Source organism: Nicotiana tabacum, chromosome 22 (genome assembly GCF_000715075.1).
Source record: "Nicotiana tabacum cultivar K326 chromosome 22, ASM71507v2, whole genome shotgun sequence".
In the NCBI taxonomy this organism is placed as follows: Eukaryota; Viridiplantae; Streptophyta; class Magnoliopsida; order Solanales; family Solanaceae; genus Nicotiana; species Nicotiana tabacum.
Window position 1 is genome coordinate 112,900,048 of NC_134101.1, and position 11,802 is coordinate 112,911,849.

The 11,802-nt window shown below is 35.4% G+C and overlaps 1 long non-coding RNA gene across 1 annotated transcript; it reads right to left on the minus strand.

Annotated features, from left to right (window-relative positions):
- Positions 1-1,227: 1,227 nt before the first annotated feature.
- LOC142176604 (uncharacterized) lies at positions 1,228-9,383 on the minus strand. The gene is made up of 2 exons (XR_012705292.1): positions 8,959-9,383; positions 1,228-1,561 (listed from the first exon to the last, which is right to left on the minus strand). It is a non-coding gene; the product is annotated as an uncharacterized LOC142176604 (long non-coding RNA).
- Between the last annotated feature and the right edge of the window lie 2,419 nt (positions 9,384-11,802).

An 11,802-nucleotide genomic window follows, 5' to 3' on the forward strand; every position in this document is an offset into this window, starting at 1 on the left:
ATCCTTGGGAGAGAGAGGGGTGACGACTATTCTCCAAAATGAGAAAGAACAAAGTTATTAAGGTTTTTGAGACCCCTTTGAAAATCTGATCTTGTCCCTCAAGAAATAACCCCCATCAACTTATTTATACTAAAGAACACATTCAACTGGCTTTTATGTAACTAATAGACTGTGCTATAAATTAAAAGATAATTATTTAATTATAACTTGTGACTTGTCGTATTTATTTGAAAATGCCAACGACTACAACAATATTGTAGTAATTATTATTTTTATTTTTCAAGGACTCTAAATTGATCGAAAATCCTAATATTTGAAAAATTGGGCATTATCAATAAATTAATTTAAAATTTAGGAAATACACAAAATAGTGGTATTCAACTAATTACAATAAAAGGATAAAAATTCTTTTATTTTACAAAAACAAGGATGATTATCAATAAATTGCATTAAAGTTAAAAGATGTGTAAAAGGGTTATATTTAATCATTAATGACTAGGAAGCCTACAAAAGTTAATTTTAAAATAAGGAGGACCAGAATTGTTGTTGAGGGCCAGAATTGAGTGTCAACAAGTGGTATTTCCTCACAACAATATTAGGCAAGATACTTACCTCAAACAAGTAAAATCAATACTCCAAAAATGCCTTCCCTTTAGAAATCACCTCCAATCAGCTTTAATTTAGCAAAAAAAAACTTAATAACGTCAAACAAAGCTATAGGAATCTATTCCAAACAATAAAGCCTTATTGTTTATTCAAATTCTCAAAACTCAACCCAAGCCCACATGGTGAAAACTCGAATCAAGGGTAGATTTCGACTACCCATAAGACCATGAGTCCAAACAGTGATTAGATTTGAAAATCGAGTCCAAATCGACCTTGAGATCCCCAATATACATTCTCAAAATTGTAGGCAACCCCTCCCTCCCCCAAATTTTTCCTTAAATATCCATAATCTATGTGTAATACATAGAGAAACAAGATCTAATATCAAAATAAAGTAAAAATTACTTACCCTCAAAAGTATGATGAAAATCCCTCTAAAAAGCGCCTCTTGCCGAGCGCAAAAACTCCAAATAATAAAAAATGACCTAAAACTCGACTTAAAACCCTTATGTTAGGCATCTCGCACATGCGGGCAACTTAGCCACTGTCATGACCCAAAATCCCACCTCAAAGACGTGATGATGCCTAGAGGAACTTGCTAAGTAAGCCAACTCACAATCAACAAACAAAGTCTATTTTCATTATTTAATAGAGATATACAATAATTAAAGATGGAAATAGTTTCAAAATAGTAATAATATCTAATAAAACCCAAGCACGGCCTAAACACGCCAATACAATACAACCCCAAGACTACGTGGCACTAGTACATAAAAAAACTAAGGGAAGGAGATCAAATATATATATACATCTCAAGCTGTCTGAAACACAAATAGACAAAAATAATAAAAGGAACATGGGCTCGGAACTACGATCTATGAAGTGCATCTCACTCTAAGTCTCTGTAATATCTCCTAGCTCAATCAGGAAGCCCTGCTAGGACCCACATGAGGATCTTCACAAAAGGATGTGCAGAAACGTAGTATGAGAACATCACAACAGGTACCCCGTAAGTATCAAGCCTAACCTTGAATAAGTAGTGGCGAGGCTAGATGCTTCTGAATACTAACCGTACAAATATCATAAATGAATTAATATATGAAACAACAGATAATATCACGAACAACGGGAATCAAACATATCAACAATTGAAGTATGAGGCATGCTCTTCTAGTACAGAAATAATTATAGCATTGATCATATATTGTATTTAATACAACATGCTCAAATAATGAAGCTCGGACTCCCAACTACCATATAAGGATGTCAATTAATAATTAACAATTAAGTGAATACTCCTAAATGAGCCAATAATATGAATGCATGCTCAACCGGTACAAGATCAATGTACTCTGATACAAAATACATGTATCAACATAACCTGATACATGATCCATGTATCGACCTGGTACAAGATCAATGTACCGACCATACTCATAGAGCCCAAAATAACAAGGTTTATCACCTAACTCTAGATGGACGGATCCAACTCCAAGCACAAAGAGGGGCATAATAGCATCCCTCGTAAATAAATATCCGATCATCATATCCAATGTGCCATAACTGTATCTCATCCATACGCTTACCCCGTGTGCCAAAATCCTCACTCTAAATCACGTATCCATTATTCAAATGTATGTATATGCTAAAGAATTATAGGTAAAAGGTGCACAAGGACTTAAAAATATCATACTGATATGTGCTCATGAAATCTCTATGTGACTACGGATAATTATGTAATTCAATGTATAAAATATTCCAATTCTACCTCGGTCATGATAATAACTCGGTAAATGCATATACACTCGCCGCCATGTATGTACATTACCCCAATACCTTAAACACATAGCAAACAAGTCAAATCCTAGGGGTTTCCCTTAACAAGTTTAGCCGAGCAACTGAAACCAATGAATAAAGATCGAAACTTTAATCAAATACATAAAATCAACCAAAAATTCAACTCGGGCCGCTTACGAAATCCGAAAAAATTCATAAATCCCGAATACACATTTCAATACGAGTCTAAATAAATGGGTTTCATCCAAAAATGATGCCAAATCAAGGTTCACATATCAATAATTCTCTTTTTAAAAGTTTTACCAAAAACCCCAAATTTTACTTTAAAATTTAAGATTTTACGTGTAGAATCCATGCAAAATCATAATATAAATTCAAATCCAAGTGTGAATTGCTTAACTCCAATAATGTAGTAAAATAGATCTTCAATATCAACAACTCTCGAAATCTAGGGCTCAAAGTATGATAATGTGGGTAAATTCCCAAAATTCCTATCTTAAATACTCTACCAAGCATACCCTTCGTGAACTCGTTGGATAAACATCTTTTGTGCATAATGTATTATGAGTACAATCGACTCTATGCATTCAATAAGTATCATGACTAACCTCGGATAGGTAGTGGCAAAAGTAGCTAGCGATACTCACTAATCAAACCAGTGCAATTCGTGGATACACACATACAAAGAAAGAATACCAAAATCTACACATAATGTACAGGTAAAACCAATGGTGCACATAAGGAGGATATGCACATGCATCGTAATCAAGCTAACATTTTAGCGTATAGAGAAGATATACAAGAATAGCAAATCGAGTTGCACAGATTTGGCATATAGAGAAGATATGTATCGTGAGTCATTTTGTCAACTAAGTCAGCATATAGAGAAAACATGCATAAAAGGCATCTATATATTTTGAGGCTAGCATATAGAGAAAATAGGTAGTAAAAACATATATATATATATATATATCCAATGAACTTGCATATAGAGAAGATACCCAAAGTCCAAACACTGATCATCTTCAATAATCCGCATGTATGACATTAAGAAGAAAAATCAGAGGACGATCCTAGGGGGATTACCGCTGCACGGATAACTCATGTGCCATAATCATAACATCGACAACTTAAGTGCTCCCAAATAAGTCCATATCGCAAGAACATATAAAGAATCCATGTATAAGAACAACAGATATCATATTACATACTCATGGATTGAGGAAAATAGCATGCTACGGTGTATGCATATGTGAAGTGTACAACTACAACACTGATAAGGAGGGTACACCATACTATAATATTTATCGTGCTCAAACAGGATATCAAAACCTATAAATGGTCTCTAACATGATTCAAGGAGAACATGTAGCCACACGAGGATCAACACAGCAATCATACAGAGTACACAATCCAAACAAGGCATACTAAAAGACTAAAGTTCAATTTGGTCAAAATATCATATAACCCATATATACACTCTTTACCTTGCTTATACTTGATTTTCACACATTCCAATTAGCAAAAGAAGGTCATATCCTAAGGGGTGTTGTACCCTATTTTACACGAGTTAAAAAAAATACAACATATGGAATTCTACAAGGTTAATTAGATGTCACACCCCAACATTGGGAGGTGCAACCAACACACGAAGTCTGGAGGCCCGTGCGAACCCACGTCCACACTTAGACCCTTCAATATGAAATCTGGACCAACAAGGCCTCCAAGTATAATATCAAAATTTAAAAATGCTCACAACTGATTATGGAGGAATATTTTAACAGTTGGTATATATACATATTTGTTGTTAACAAAATCTTATATATACACTAGGCACTAGTCTGCAAGCATCTAATAGTATCATAATATACAATTGGTCGGAACAAGACCTCACTATACCCAAAATGCAGAAATATATGCTTCTATACCATCGAGTTCTGTACATCTACTCCGGAGAAGTGGAGGCATCAGTACGAAAGATGTGATATGTAAAGTTGATAATGTATGTAAACCAAAAGCATAACATAAGAGGTATGAATACACAATTTCAACCTGAACACCGAAGACAAGCCATCGGGGTGAGCAATGCAGTAACCATGATTTGTAAATGTATGCAAGTTTTCGAAAACTCAAGCCACTCATTGAGGTCATGCATTAAATACTTAATGTAATACGATATCATTAAGCCACTCTTTGGGGCATATCATCTCGTATCATGTGCAACTACTCCTTGGGGCATATCTTATCATATCATATTGTACCCAGCCTCGGAGAGGACTCTGTAAAGTCTTACGTCTTCATCACATCGTACACAGCCTAAGGAGGTCTAGATTTTGCCCAGCCTCAAGAGGACTAGGTAACATTTCATATCACATCATTTTGTACTCGGCCTCGTAGAGGACTCGGTAAATACCTCACATCATGTCTCATCATACTCAACTGATCAGAGGTTGCACAATTGGTGTCGTACTCGACCGACTATAGCGTTGGTTCGGTAAAGTAAAATTGATATATATATATATATATATATATATATATATATATATATATATATATATATATATATATATATATATATAAGTGGACGGCGTGCCACACTTCAAGAGATATCAACGAAACTTAGAGTAAATTACATTTAATGACCACACGATACTATTCGGGAACATCTCAAACTTGAAAATAAATGTCATCGGTAAAGAATGAATAAGAACATGGACATCACTATCAAGGAAGGCTTGGAACAGTTCAGTCTTATAACAAAAGGATTATTTAGAAGGGAACACATATATCAAGTCACGCCAATGAAAGAAAGTTGCCTCACATACATTTTTGAAGAACTACCTACACTTCCTGAATCCATACGCTTCTATAGTGATTATCTTCACTTCCAAGGAAATCTCCAAAATCTGTATCACAAGATATAGATGGTACAATGATTTAGACGAGCCCCTTTACTTTAATTTTTATCAGTTCGCCTTTGTTTCTAGCCCTAAATCATTTAAGGAATGTTTAGAATGTTTTGAGAGTGTTTTAGGTGCTAGAGATGATAAATTGTGTAGTTTCAAAAAGAAGAAAGTTGTGATGCTTTTATATCCGGTCTAGAATCTCCACCACCCCAAGTGCTACATGGGTCGCCCCTCCCCCTCCACTGCATCTGGTAGTACAGCTGGCACAAATCTGATGAAACATAATCACACCCTTTTTCCTATGACGTGCCGCCGGGCGATTAGCTACACTATAAGCCAAATTCTTTAGTCTTCAACTTCAGGGGTGGATAAAAGGTGTGGGGTGTGTGGAGTCACCACCTAATATTTATAGTACATTAGGATATCTATAATATGATATGTAATGTGTGCTTTGATTATAGTCTACGAACCTATTGAGATTCTCAGAAAGGGTTCAAGTTACCTCGAGCAAAAAGAGTTAAGCATCCCTTAAGATCCACAAAGTGTGATTCCCAGTTGGACTTAATTAACTAAATGAGGGATTAAGTAAAAAAAGATTGATTTACCTTTTACAAAGAATGTGAAAAAGAAATTGAATGAAGAATAAATAATTAATTATGTGGCAAGCTAATAAAAGTGTAAACAATATATGCGTGTGTAATAAAATATAGATGAAAAAGTGTATGAAAGAATCGCATTTTAAAATTAATGTATAAGGTAGAGAGAATGCGATTTGAGACCCGATCGGTCATTTTGGGATCTAACATGTCATTGCGCTATTTGAGACCTTGAAAAGCATCACTTTATTTAATATAACTTGTGCATGTAGTCGGTTTTAAGTTTCAAAAATTTCAGAGTTGATTTGGAAGGATAATTCTCAATTCCTAAGCTTTAATTTGGAAGAGGTGACCAAGGTTTGAATCTTGTGTAAACAACCCCAAAATCAGTATTTGAAGCTTACTATAAGATGATTTCAGACTTGCGCGTATGTCCAAATTGAGTATCGGATGGTCCGAGTGCGATACAATGCTTATTATCGGAAGTTCGCATTTTGAAGGTTTTGAAACTTGCTAAGTTTGACTTGGAGTGGACTTCGGTGTTATCGGTCTTTTAGTGGTGTTTTGCAACCTTATATAGGTTTGTTTTATTACTTGGAACTTGTGTGAAGTTTGGTCGTATCCGGAATGGCTAAGTGTGATTTCGACGCGTTCGGCGATGTTTGATGGCTTGAATGTTAAGAGGAGGATTTTGATCATTGATTCATGGTTTTTAAGTTATTCATGGAATTTGAGCCTTTGGATAAGTTTGGATCAGTTATTAGGACTGGTCGGTATGATTGGATGGGATCCCAAGGACATTGAGGGTGATTCGAGATGGTTTTAGACCAAGTTGGAGTGTTTTACTGCTGCTAGTATTTGGTGTTATGCTTCGCGAATGTGATGAAGGAATTGGTGGGTTTCCATTTTTTGCTTCGCGATCATGATAGGGGAGTCCTGAACGCGGTTAAGGAATTGAGGTAGTGGATTTTGTTCTACACAAACATGACATAAGGTTCGCAAACGCGAAGTGTGGTTTCTGAGTAGGTTGCCCTTCGCGAACGCGTCTAGCTGATCACGAATGCACGAAGAGCTCAAGGCTGGGTAGATTCTAGCCATTGTGAACACAATTGGCCATATGCGAACGTGTAGTTTTCCAAGGGTAATGCTCTGCAATCGTGACTGTATGTCCGCAATCACAATAAAGGAATTTGGGGAATATATTTACTTGGCTTCCGCGATAGCGAGGGAGCTCCCGCGATCGCGATGAAAAACGCATGAGTAGTGTATAAGTCAACAAATCAGGATTTGGCTCATTTTATCTCATTTATTAGAGCCAATTTTGGGGCGATTTTGAGGAGCGATTTTCATCATCTATCATGAGGTAAGTTATTCCTACTCATTTTGAGTTAAATGCATGGATTATATATGGATTGTAACATGGAATTTGTGAGGTTTTGGAAGAAAACCTAGAAATTGTATTTTTGAGTTTTGTCCACGAAATTAGATATGGAATTGTGAATAAATTATATATTTGAGTTTGTGGATCTATGGGTAATGTTTATCTTCGAGAATTTTCAAAATTCGGGCACGTGGGCCAGGAAGTTGTCTTTTTTGACATTTCTTGTGGAGTTGGGATTTGTTTTTAAATGCTAAATTACGAGTCTTTAGATATAGTTTGAATGGGTTGCACATTCTTTAACTAGTTTTGGATCGTTTGGCACTGGGTTGAGGTGTTAGAGACGCATTAAAGCCAGTTATCAAATTTCGGAGTGAGTTAAGTCTTATGTCTAACCTTATTAGGGGGAGTTCACCCCGTAGGGGCTATATTTGTTATGTTCTACATGTTATGGGAGTTATGCACGTATGTGGTGACAAGTATCCGTGCATATGTTGTCACACCTCCTTTTTCTACCACCGAAAATGGTATATGGGAGTTTTTTCAATTAAAGTGACAATAATCGAAACGGAATTATTTATTTAAAATTCAGAGTCGCCACTTGGGATAGTTTATGGTGTCCCAAGTCACCAGTTTAAAATCCCGAATAGAGGAAGTTGACTCTTATTTATGGTCTGCAAACACAAAAATTCGGGTAAGAAATTCTGTTAACCCAGGAGAAGGTGTTAGGCATTCATGGGTTTCGTGGTTTTAGCACGGTCGCTTAACTACTAATATTTGCCTAATTATCTTATTAATTACACATTTTAAACCTATGTGCATTTTTAACTTTCTAACCTCTTTTAATGTTTTTAGGAAAATTCATGATCGTCATACACTTGTTTGTTTTTGAAAACACATCGTAAACCACGCTACATGAAATGCACCCGCAGTTCACGACATGTTTATTTTATTTAACATTATCAGAAATTGAAGTCGGGTCACATGAAATGCACACCCAGGTTTATAACATATTTACTTTGTTTTTATTATTTAAAATTATGGTAGGATCACATTAAATGCACATCCGAATTGAAATTTACGTATCATAATCATGCCACGGGAACTGTACCCATGACCATGATAAGGTGAGCTACGAAAAGCAATGGCAGAAGAATCATGTCAAACTTGATATACGTGAACAATTACTGCAAATCCAAACTTGAATAGAGTAAATGTATCTTTAAGGCAAAACCATGGTCAACTTGTCATTTTTAATAAACAATATGCAAACCTTATGTCAAAAAGCATTATGATTAAAAAAACTAAGATAGATAAAGGATTATGAACTTCACCCAAAATCAGAGAGCACATGACATCATGGAGAATCTTTTCTTTGTTATGTATTTAACATATGTCCAAGAATAAACTAGTTTCTTCAACCAAGACAAAATGACATGGCACACGGCTTAACTAACTGCTATTTCGTCACTTTAATAAACTAAAAATATACTAGCATAATCCATTTTCTTACATGTTAAATTTGCAGGGAATAGAAATAACAGGATCAACAAATTCTGAATCCAAAATACGGATTAGCTAAAGCGCTAAAGAAACGATGACCCAACTTGCAGACCAAATCGTAAACGAAAAAATTGCTTCATAAACAAGGAAGTTAAATAAATAACAAAATTACCAGATGTATTCAAGCAATGGCAGCAACACTTACTCTGAACTCGAACCTCGACGTCAACTCGAACTTGGCTCAAAAACCAATTGCCCACATAATCAATTTATCGGGAATGGAGAAATTGTTGAAATCATCGTAAACAAACTCAAAATCCTTCCTTTTCGTCTTCAATGTATTGTAACTCTCCATGTTTTCTTTCAATTTCAAAAGAAGAATCAGTTCTCTCGACGATAAACACTAAATTTGAGATCTTCTTTGCTGATAATAGAAAAATGCAAAAACAGAATGATATTTGAATTTTTGATGGGTGAGAGTGCCAAAAGGTTAGAAGATTAGGAGGTCTTCGTTATAGGGAGAGTCGTCTGTTTGGTTTTTTGATCTTTTTGGGAATGGGGATCAGGTTAGAAGGGGAGTGGCTGTCGTTCTTAGCCCTTTTTTGGAATTGGAATCTTAAGGTAGGGTTTTTATAATTGAGTATCTTATATGGAGGCGGGAAATGGATGATGGCTATTGGATTAGAAGGAAATAGATGTCTAGGATTAAATCTTGCACTTAAGTGGGCTAATGAGTTGGGAAGAATGGGTCTTTGTCTTGTTGGGCTTAAATATGGTAGAAAGACTAAAACAATATAATATACTTATAAAAATCACATCTTAATAAAATAAACTACTAAAATAAAATTAAATATAAAATTGAAACTATATATAAAATTATACTAATGAAGTGGTAGTAAAACAAATGGGTTAAAAATCTATAATAACTCAAGTGAATATTTAATATACTACAACTAACTTAAAAATTGTGTGGGTCAAAAATTACGTGCTTATAGTTGCCCCTCTTTGTTTGGAAACACGAAGCGTTTTTGAGCAAAGAAACAAGTAAGCGACGTAATTGATTTCTGAACCGACACTTATTCAAAAAAAAAAAGAAATATGGGTAAAAGATTGTGACCGGGCCCTTGTTTTGGACAACCTACATATCCTGGGTTATAAGGGAATCAGGTCACGTGTAGTTCAAGGAGAATGATGGAGTGATGAATTTGAGAGTCGAGTGAGGTTCCGTCGAGGTTCCGGTCTGTGGTCCTGTTATTACATCAAAATCAAAATGAAAAAAGACTAACTAAGCCTATCAACTACGAGTTACAAGATTTCTATCTATGAGTCTTCTAAAGCTTGATCTTGAGTCTTGGTTGGTTCTTCATGCAGACTCTGATCTGAATCCTGATGCTTGTTAGTTACAGGTGTTAGGTCATTCTTCCACGAATTTTTTGGATCAAGACTGGACATGCAGTGCTCGTGACTTCAGCCATGTCTCGAGCAGTTCACATCTTTCATCTACTTCTGCATTTGGATTCACTTCCCTCTTTTTCTTTTTCTCTTTTTTTTGATTGAGACTTATTCTTTTGGTTATCTCGGATTGTCAACTCGCATTTTGAGGCGAGCTTCCGCTACTTCTAACTTGAATTGACTTCTGAAATTACTTCCCTCTTTCTCCAGGTGGGCGCATGTGACTGACTTGAAATTTGAAGTAATTCTGAAATGAATTCCCTTCTTCTCCATGTGCGCGCCTGATACTACAGCAAAACAGACAACACAAAAGAAATTTTTCTGCCCCACTTTGCACTAGGAAGATTGGTGAGTTATTAGTAGAACTATCAATCACCTATGTTATTGATAAAGGATGCAATGATGAGAGTAAAATTGAAGACTCGACTAGGATGTGCGTCTCCTGTGAGTAAAACCAAGAAAATTTCGACTAGCAAATGCATCTGCTAAAAAGACTGAATGACTCAGACTAGGAAGTGTGTCTCCTAGATTTAAGATCGAGCTTGCAGAAAACTATGAACTAATCTTTACTAAAGTAAAAACTAATCATATTCTCCAGACGGGACCCCTGGTGTCAAGAAATACTAAAGATTAATAACTTACGAAAACTAAAAATTGACCTTTTTTTTGTTTTCAAATCCAGACTTCCCTTTTCAATTTAAAATTATTATCCTAGGAGAAAATTCATCAAACTAGGTTTTAATCTTAGAAGAAAGGTTCATCAGACTAAGATATTGATCCTAGGAGAAAGATTTATTGGACTAAGAGTTTGATCCTAGGAGAAAGTTCGTCAGACTAGGTCTCTTTTCTTCTCTTTTTTTAGTATCTTATGAGAAAGATTCATCACGATAAGATTTCTATCCTAGGAGAAAGTTCATCAGACTAAGATTTCTATCCTAGGAGAAAGATTCATCAGACTAGGTCTTCTATCTTAGGAGAAAGATTCATCAGACTAAGATTTCTATCCTAGGAGAAAGATTCATCAGACTAGGTCTTCTATTTTAGGAGAAAAATTCATCAGACTAAGATTTCTATCCTAGGAGAAAGATTCATCAGACTAGGTCTTCTATCTTAGGAGAAAGATTCATCAGACTAAGATTTCGATCCTGGGAGAAAAATCACCGGACTAGGTTTTCTTTTTTAGGAGAAAAATTCGTCAAACTAAGATTTTGATCCTAGGAGAAAGTTCATCAGACTAGGTCTCTTTTCTTCTTTTTTTTGGTATCTTAGGAGAAAGATTCATCAGACTAAGATTTCTATCCTAAGAGAAAGTTCATCAGACTAGGTCTACTATCTTAGGAGAAAAATTCATCTGACTAAAATTTTGATCCTAGGAGAAAGTTCATCAGACTAGGTCTCTTTTCTTCTCATTTTTTTGGTATCTTAAGAGAAAGATTCATCAGACTAAGATTTCTATCCTAGGAGAAAGCTCATCAGACTAGATTTCTATCTTAGGAGAAAAATTCATCAGACTAAGATTTTGATCCTAGGAGAAAGTTCATCAGACTAGGTTTCATACCCGAGG